Source organism: Musca autumnalis, unplaced genomic scaffold (genome assembly GCF_047663935.1).
Source record: "Musca autumnalis isolate F117 unplaced genomic scaffold, ASM4766393v1 scaffold_2, whole genome shotgun sequence".
NCBI lineage: Eukaryota > Metazoa > Arthropoda > Insecta > Diptera > Muscidae > Musca > Musca autumnalis.
Window position 1 is genome coordinate 71744064 of NW_027411755.1, and position 9670 is coordinate 71753733.

At 29.8% G+C, this 9670-nt stretch overlaps 1 long non-coding RNA gene across 1 annotated transcript; it reads right to left on the reverse strand.

Annotated features, from left to right (window-relative positions):
* Positions 1-6192: 6192 nt before the first annotated feature.
* On the reverse strand, positions 6193-8620 carry LOC141392823 (uncharacterized). Its single transcript, XR_012409885.1, has 3 exons — positions 8497-8620; positions 7516-8355; positions 6193-7432 (listed from the first exon to the last, which is right to left on the reverse strand). It is a non-coding gene; the product is annotated as an uncharacterized lncRNA (long non-coding RNA).
* Between the last annotated feature and the right edge of the window lie 1050 nt (positions 8621-9670).

A 9670-nucleotide genomic window follows, 5' to 3' on the forward strand; every position in this document is an offset into this window, starting at 1 on the left:
CTAGTATGAACATGGCATAACTTCACGCAGGTAAATATTTTGTGGTTGCTGGACAGTTTGACGTTTATCGATATTTCCGAAAAATCGACAGTCAAAACTGATCGTGTGTACCCCGCTTAAAAGAATAAAGAAGAGAAGAGCAAGAACGTTTTCACACGATAAGGTTTGACTGCTCAAAAACGTGGTTTCCGTTTTGACTCTCATTCGTAATTTTCACATCTAGTGTTGCGCTTTTGAAGTCATTTTATGCAAGCGTACTTTTTGAACAAAAAGAAGTACGGTTTTACATAAAAGTACCAAAAAGGTGTGACAGTTACTTTTTATTTTTTTTTTAAAAGCGGAAATGGTACGGTGTTCTTGGCCATGGCTTAGCTCGCCGGATGGGGGAGTTCTTTTGTCCGCTGAAACTGCACACTTAATTTTTTTTTTTTTGTACCAAGCATTGATAATTCTTTATAAAAAAAATTATTTTTAGATTTAATAAAAATGAATGAATTTAAAGTCTATTTAAATTCAAATTACAAAAATTGAAACGGATGTATTCCACAACTTACTCTTATTGCCATTCAAATTAAATGCAAATGCTGATTCGATTTTCAATTTGAGGTATAGATGTCGTGCCTCAGCGGCTGCCCACCCCAAATGACTGTATTGTCAATCATCCATGATATTTTCTTTGCCACTATTTTTTTATGAAAATATCCCTTACACAAACCTATCTATCTGACAACAGGATTCAGCCCATTATTTTACAAACCAAATTAAAACATTTTTGTTTAGGTTTTCATTGCGAAATTCAACTATTAGGTAACATGTATTTTAATTTCGTGATTTTGTTTAAACAATCAATAATATCTTGTAATAGTTTTATGTTACAAGAAAAATAAATATTTACTTGATCTAAACATACTTATAATAATAGTTTTATATTTTTACAAACCAATGGTTGCAGTATTTAACTATAATCGTTGAATGTATTTAGTGTTATTTTTTTATTACTTATTTCATTCTAATTCTTATTTCATATATTGTACATATATTTAGTTTATAATTCGACTTGCGTATTTATTATTATTATTTTTTTTTTTTTTTTGATAGTTAATTTTGGTTTTCCTTTTTATATATATATTTTTTTGTTATATATTAACCTAATTAATATTGTGATTATGAATGTAAATTTTTTTGATTTTTTTCATGAATTTATATATACGATTCTTGCTTTCTTTGTATTTTATTTTAAGAATTAAAAGTTACTTTGTTCATATTGTTTCTTTTACGATTCTGTATTTTAACTTTCGCTATCTAAATACAATTACCGCCTTAAAATAGGCTTTATCAGCATATATGAAATTTTTAATTGTGCTAGTAACAATTATCAAATTGAATTTACAAGGAATGAAAAGCACGTGTATATCTAAAGATTTGAGATTACTTAAAAAGGTTATGTACAAAGGTCAAGTATCAAGGTTATGGACCAAGAACACATACAAATTTGTAAAGTAGGGTTAATTCTTTGTGCTGATGTACAAATTTCTTCTATTCTTTCCACTTTCAATACTTTTTAATTATGATTGCAGCATGTAAAGCATAAGTTATGGCATTTAGTTTTTGGCATTTGTGCTTTCTATATTTGGGTTGGTGTACTCACTGTAATATTAGCTTGAATATGTTTTGGGACAACATGAAAGTTTTTTATCGGGATATGTGGTGATCCCACGTGGCGATTATCACGTTGCTTGACGCCAAGCCTGCTTTTTCCAAATATCGATTTTGGTAGCAATTGTGGATTTCGACCACAATATCCTATTTTAATGGATTTAATAATGTATGGGTGGATTTAATAACGATAAAAAGCTAGGGAATTTTCCATATGAATATAATCTTACCCGACTTGTTATTTTAGTATAGAACAAAAAAATGCTAAAGCAATTTGTTTCTCCCTTCTAAAGCTAGTGCTCAGATTTGATGTGTGATTTTCTGTGAATTAAAGTATCTTCACTAGGGTAAGTTGCACTTAATTCTCATATGCAGATGTATTTTCTTTTTAACTTTGTATTATTTTATGTCACCGTTCAAGTTTTTATTCAAGATTATATTTTTTTAATGTTCACCTTACAAGCTCAAGTTGACAATGATCACGTTTTCTTTAACATAAGTTTGAAATATATCATGATGACATTCATGACATTGCTGCTACCTATACACATGTAGTTGACTTCTTCATGATAAATTCTATTTAGTGCAATTCAGATTCATATCCCGTGATTGTAGGGAGGTACAGTAGATGGCGCTTTCGCGTTGTTATTTTTGTCGATAAAACTACTTTAATTTTGACGTATGTCATATAAATAAATTATTATTTCTATTTACAAAAACAAATTAAACAATACGTAAATCATTATATTATGTGTAGTACGTTAAATGTTACGGTTGACTATTCATTCAACAGAATGTGGCAATATTTAATTTGGTTGCACCATCGATACATAAATTGTCGTTTTCCAACACTAATAGGACAGACTTCACTTGCTGACTGCAATGTAAATAAACACAGCTGGCTGTCACAAAGCCAATTATTTTTTTGAAGCCTGTGAAAAATAAAATAATTGGGAATCTGCAGCAAGTTTGTTATGAAAAACAATACATATTTTGGCATGTGCAGTTGATCATTACTTTGGAATGTGGGTAAGCAGGTATGAATTGACAATGAGTAGATATTTCTCATATATCTTACTCAATTTCAATTACAGATATACTTATGGTTGAAGTCTCTGTGATCTTGTTTTTATCCCATTGGCAAATGGTTTGTGTTGTACAACAATGGTGGTCAGGTAGATGTTTGCAGCTTTTTATATGTTCGCAGCAAATTATTAGTGAATCCATTGGAAAACGTGCATACTAGAAATGTGGAATGGTTACATTATCTGCAAGCAAAAAAAAAAAACAAACAGGGGTTGTAACATAATGGAATCTATTCGATGGGTACAACACAATGTCACAACAAGGTTTCACTGGAATCTCTAAACAGGTGATTCTTTTTATAATTTCATCCCCCTCTATTTATTAAACATACATATGTTTCATTTATTTTCAGGTATAAGTTGTCCGATTGAATTGAAATCCTAGCTTTGAAAAGTCTATTGTGTGACAAGTTATATTTTGTGATGTGTGTGTATGTGTTTTAATAGATCTCATTTAACTCATTGTGAGATTATTTGCTGACAGATAAATACTCCGGAATATAAATAAAAAAATTTAATGCTGGTTGTATGGCATAATTTTATTGACTGTTATAATAAAGAAGCATGAATTGGTGTTGTAAATACCACTGAAACACAAGACCAATTTTTAGAAGTCAATGGTTATGTTTGTTGTTTAAGTCTTTTGTATTGGGTCTTATGTACTAAGTACAATGGTGAAAGTTCTTTGTAAGTGAATTCTATTTTAATATGTGATACTGAATAAATTTGTTTAAATTGATTCGTACTGTTTATTTGGGTAAATTCTTATGGTAAGCATGCAATTTTTCAGGTGTATTACTGCTTTAAATGTTGGGCATGTATTGTACCAATTAGATTTCCTTTAATGTTTTCAATTTCATAGTAGCAGTTGCCGAGGGCTTTTCTTACCCTGCACTTTAACCATGGCTTGCAAAATTTAGCATTTATGCCCTGACTTTTTACAATTCCAACAAATGGTTTGTCTACTTATTCCATTGTTGTTATATAAGGCTTCTATTGCATGATTCTGATCAGTATTCTCAGTTTGTTGGAAATCAAGTTCGTGTAGACGTCTGAAGTTGTTTTGTTGCTGACGGTAAGCAACCCGTTTGGCTATGTTAGCCTCCGCTCTTCTACACTCTTCTAATAACTCGTCAATAGTTTCAATATATTTAGGATAGACTAATTGTACCAATCCTTCTTTTAAATTGTCTTTTATTATTCGGACAATTTCGTATTCGTTAATAGGGAATCGCATTTGGTTTTTAAGGCGGATTATCTCAGATATAAATAAGTCAGCACTTTCCGACGGCTGCTGTCGCCGGTCTATGATTTTTCTCTGAATTTCGAAATCGCTTTCGAAATTCCTGAACTTTTTAATAAGATTATACTTGAGATTATCCCACTGGCATACTGGATTTTGTTGACGAAATTGCCATATCCAGTCATATGCTCTCCCAGACAGTAAGTGGTGGAAACCTTTAACGAATACGTCCCAAGGACAGTTGTAGTCGTATCTTAATGCCTCTGCTCTAAAGATAAACTCCTCTATACTAATGGATTTAGAAGACCCGTCAAACTTAAGACCCCATTTTTGAAGTTGTAGAGGCGTAATGGGTTTATACGCAAAAGCATAGTTCTGGTTTATGTTTTGAGGAATATTTTGCCTACCACTATGTAAATTATGTTGTCCGGAATGTTGATGTTGTCGAGAGTAGGGTCTTTCTTGCTCTCGGTCTTCTCTTATTTGTTCCTGGGTACTATTGAGTGAATTGTTTCGTACTGTTTCAAAAGAACTCCTTACAGCTTGAGGTATCATTTCTACAAGTTTGTCCTCCAACGTCCTTAATGTATTTGTCTGTGAAACCCTAATAGATGCATCAATGTATTCTCTTAAACTAGGACCGTTTGAACTATTTATAGGAACATCTAGATTAATATTTTCGCTTATGGGTTGAAGTCTCGATTCTTCATATTCTCTTCTAACTTCTTGAGCTGTTAAGCTGTTAAATGTGGGCCTAGTTAGAGAACTAGTAGACTCGGGGGAAGAAGTTGTTTGAGGACCAGATGTTAGTGGAAGTTGCAGTGACATTAAAGGTGGTATACCTGTTGCTATAATTGTTCTGTTTACATCTTGTGCATTCTCTATTGAGTTGTTAATACTGTTATTAACATTTTGTGCAGTAGTAGGCACTGAATGGGAAACTGTTGGTCCATTTCTGGCCAAATTTGAAGTGCTAGCACCGGAATTGTTTTTACTTGCTATCCTTTCGGAAAATCTTTTATTAGATGTTGAATTGTCATTGGAAGCCATTTTAGAAGAGACGAACACTTCTGTTTCAAAACAAAATTTTATGTATATAGACTATTGATGCCAAAAATTAGTTGGAATATTAGAAAGTTACTAATGTAAATTGTATCAAATATACGAATATAATTAATTTAAGATGTTTAATATTCTGATTTATAAACATATATATATATATATATATATATATATATATATATATATATATATATATAATTTTTTTAATATAATTTTGATATATTTTTATATACTTTTTGGTATGGTTTTTTTGATTGTTATTTTTTTGTGTAATAGAATTTTGTTGTTTTTTTTATATGATAATAATTTGGGCTGAATATATTTGTTATCAGATAGATAATGATTTATTATATATTATATTAGGAAGTTGAAAACTGATTTTTTTGTTTTAATATATTATTTTTTTCTAAATTTAATTAGATAATTAATTTATTAGAAACTTAACAGTTTTTTTAATACCTTAATATGGTTTTATATTCATAATAAAACTATTAAAGTAAGGCATTTGTTTTAACTTTAACATTGTTGTTGTTTTGTTTCATATAGGCATGATACACATTTTATTAGAGTTATTATGGAATACAATTTAGATGAAAATTTATTTTAAATGTTATAATTCCATTCAAATTTAGATAATATTGTTTTTCGAAAAAAAAAGAACTAACATTAATTTAGCTATATAGCCTACAAATGTGTTTCTTTACGAAATACTATATCACTTCACTCAAATGGTAACCCTAATGTGATGAAATCCACACATCATTACAACTTAGCATGGTATTAATTGATACCTTCTTGGATACTGATTTGTAAAATATCATCTCATATAGAGTTTGGGTTATTTGGAAATCAACAAAATGTTATATGCCCCACGTTGGGCGCCATAAATGTGACAGTTACTTTTTATTTTTTTTTTAAAAGCGGAAATGGTACGGTGTTCTTGGCCATGGCTTAGCTCGCCGGATGGGGGAGTTCTTTTGTCCGCTGAAACTGCACACTTAATTTTTTTTTTTTTGTACCAAGCATTGATAATTCTTTATAAAAAAAATTATTTTTAGATTTAATAAAAATGAATGAATTTAAAGTCTATTTAAATTCAAATTACAAAAATTGAAACGGATGTATTCCACAACTTACTCTTATTGCCATTCAAATTAAATGCAAATGCTGATTCGATTTTCAATTTGAGGTATAGATGTCGTGCCTCAGCGGCTGCCCACCCCAAATGACTGTATTGTCAATCATCCATGATATTTTCTTTGCCACTATTTTTTTATGAAAATATCCCTTACACAAACCTATCTATCTGACAACAGGATTCAGCCCATTATTTTACAAACCAAATTAAAACATTTTTGTTTAGGTTTTCATTGCGAAATTCAACTATTAGGTAACATGTATTTTAATTTCGTGATTTTGTTTAAACAATCAATAATATCTTGTAATAGTTTTATGTTACAAGAAAAATAAATATTTACTTGATCTAAACATACTTATAATAATAGTTTTATATTTTTACAAACCAATGGTTGCAGTATTTAACTATAATCGTTGAATGTATTTAGTGTTATTTTTTTATTACTTATTTCATTCTAATTCTTATTTCATATATTGTACATATATTTAGTTTATAATTCGACTTGCGTATTTATTATTATTATTTTTTTTTTTTTTTTGATAGTTAATTTTGGTTTTCCTTTTTATATATATATTTTTTTGTTATATATTAACCTAATTAATATTGTGATTATGAATGTAAATTTTTTTGATTTTTTTCATGAATTTATATATACGATTCTTGCTTTCTTTGTATTTTATTTTAAGAATTAAAAGTTACTTTGTTCATATTGTTTCTTTTACGATTCTGTATTTTAACTTTCGCTATCTAAATACAATTACCGCCTTAAAATAGGCTTTATCAGCATATATGAAATTTTTAATTGTGCTAGTAACAATTATCAAATTGAATTTACAAGGAATGAAAAGCACGTGTATATCTAAAGATTTGAGATTACTTAAAAAGGTTATGTACAAAGGTCAAGTATCAAGGTTATGGACCAAGAACACATACAAATTTGTAAAGTAGGGTTAATTCTTTGTGCTGATGTACAAATTTCTTCTATTCTTTCCACTTTCAATACTTTTTAATTATGATTGCAGCATGTAAAGCATAAGTTATGGCATTTAGTTTTTGGCATTTGTGCTTTCTATATTTGGGTTGGTGTACTCACTGTAATATTAGCTTGAATATGTTTTGGGACAACATGAAAGTTTTTTATCGGGATATGTGGTGATCCCACGTGGCGATTATCACGTTGCTTGACGCCAAGCCTGCTTTTTCCAAATATCGATTTTGGTAGCAATTGTGGATTTCGACCACAATATCCTATTTTAATGGATTTAATAATGTATGGGTGGATTTAATAACGATAAAAAGCTAGGGAATTTTCCATATGAATATAATCTTACCCGACTTGTTATTTTAGTATAGAACAAAAAAATGCTAAAGCAATTTGTTTCTCCCTTCTAAAGCTAGTGCTCAGATTTGATGTGTGATTTTCTGTGAATTAAAGTATCTTCACTAGGGTAAGTTGCACTTAATTCTCATATGCAGATGTATTTTCTTTTTAACTTTGTATTATTTTATGTCACCGTTCAAGTTTTTATTCAAGATTATATTTTTTTAATGTTCACCTTACAAGCTCAAGTTGACAATGATCACGTTTTCTTTAACATAAGTTTGAAATATATCATGATGACATTCATGACATTGCTGCTACCTATACACATGTAGTTGACTTCTTCATGATAAATTCTATTTAGTGCAATTCAGATTCATATCCCGTGATTGTAGGGAGGTACAGTAGATGGCGCTTTCGCGTTGTTATTTTTGTCGATAAAACTACTTTAATTTTGACGTATGTCATATAAATAAATTATTATTTCTATTTACAAAAACAAATTAAACAATACGTAAATCATTATATTATGTGTAGTACGTTAAATGTTACGGTTGACTATTCATTCAACAGAATGTGGCAATATTTAATTTGGTTGCACCATCGATACATAAATTGTCGTTTTCCAACACTAATAGGACAGACTTCACTTGCTGACTGCAATGTAAATAAACACAGCTGGCTGTCACAAAGGTTTATGTGTGTATTGTATTTGAAAATTAAAAAAGTAATTCTTGTGAATCCCATAAAATTAGGTAAAATGTATGCGTTGTTAAAATTGTTGCCTCATGCGCGCATGCCATGTAAAAAATAATGTAATAATTCTTACCACCTGAAGGTAAGATGATACCTGCGTTACCAGCGTAAATTTTTCAAGAAAGATTTTTATGAAATAGGAAAATACCTTTGTTATTAACAGGTACATAGAAGAAGTTTTGAAGAACACCTTTATTTGTAAAAAATATGATGAAACAGGTAGATAATATATTACATGCTAGTGTTGTATGTATGGTACTTTATGTACGTTTTCGTTCACTTACTTCCACATTTTGTTTCAACACTGACACAATTTACGAATGAGAACCAAAACGGACAACGCATTTTTGAGCAGGCAAACCTTATCGTGTGAAAACGTTCCAACCTAGTTCGAAATTGGCTCGGCCTTCTTTATTCTTTTATGTTATGTCAGAAATCATGGTGGAATAAGTAGAGCTGGCAAACCATCGCTATTCCCAACATTAGATATTTTCGATATAATGTTTTAAAATATCGATTGCTATCGATATTACCGTTAAGTTCTCATCGCCATTAATTTGGAGATTAAAATGGCGGAAATGTCAATGATTTTCTTCAAATAATGCAAAAGTAGTTCACAGAAATGCAAAGGAGAATAAACAACTGCTTTTATTCTATAAAAAATGTAAAAAGTACATTTTATTTTACCGAAAAATGTGTACGTGTGACTACGGACTTACTTTCTTATACACACATAACCGAAAAGTAACGAAATTTCTATTTATTTCATTGGATTTCAGGTTAGGGGTTTTTATTCCGATAATATCGATAGGCAAAACTATCTATCGATATTTATTGGTCTGTTCCTTTACTTTAAAAAATGGTAACAGTGGCAAAAAATGGTAATAGTGGTGAACTGGTCTCATATAAATTGCATGCTTGTTGAAGTAAAGGAACGCTTTGCAGGTTAAAAATGGTAAGAAATGGTAACCTCAGGCAGGTAAAGGAACAGAGCTTATTTTATTATTATTTTATTTTATTTATTTATTCAATACAAAGAAAGCTACAATGCCAATTATACATGTATTGGAGATAACTAAAAATATATAGCTATAACTATGGTAAGACATTTTTATCTTAAAAACTATTAAGAGATCAAAGGAAAAAAAATAATGAAAAGGCCCCCCAGCCATATGAGTGTCGTAAGCATATTAAGGAAAGGATCCCATAGCAAAGTGTATTATACACATAAAATCAGTGAATAATAGTGTTTAATTAATTTCATGGTTTAAAAATGATTTCAACTTTTCTCTAAAAGTAAAATACGAATACGAAAACATTCTCAAGGAATCTGGTAGAAAGTTCCAGACTCTGTATACTCTAACAAAAAATGAGTTTTCATATACTGAAGATCTCACCAATGGAATGTC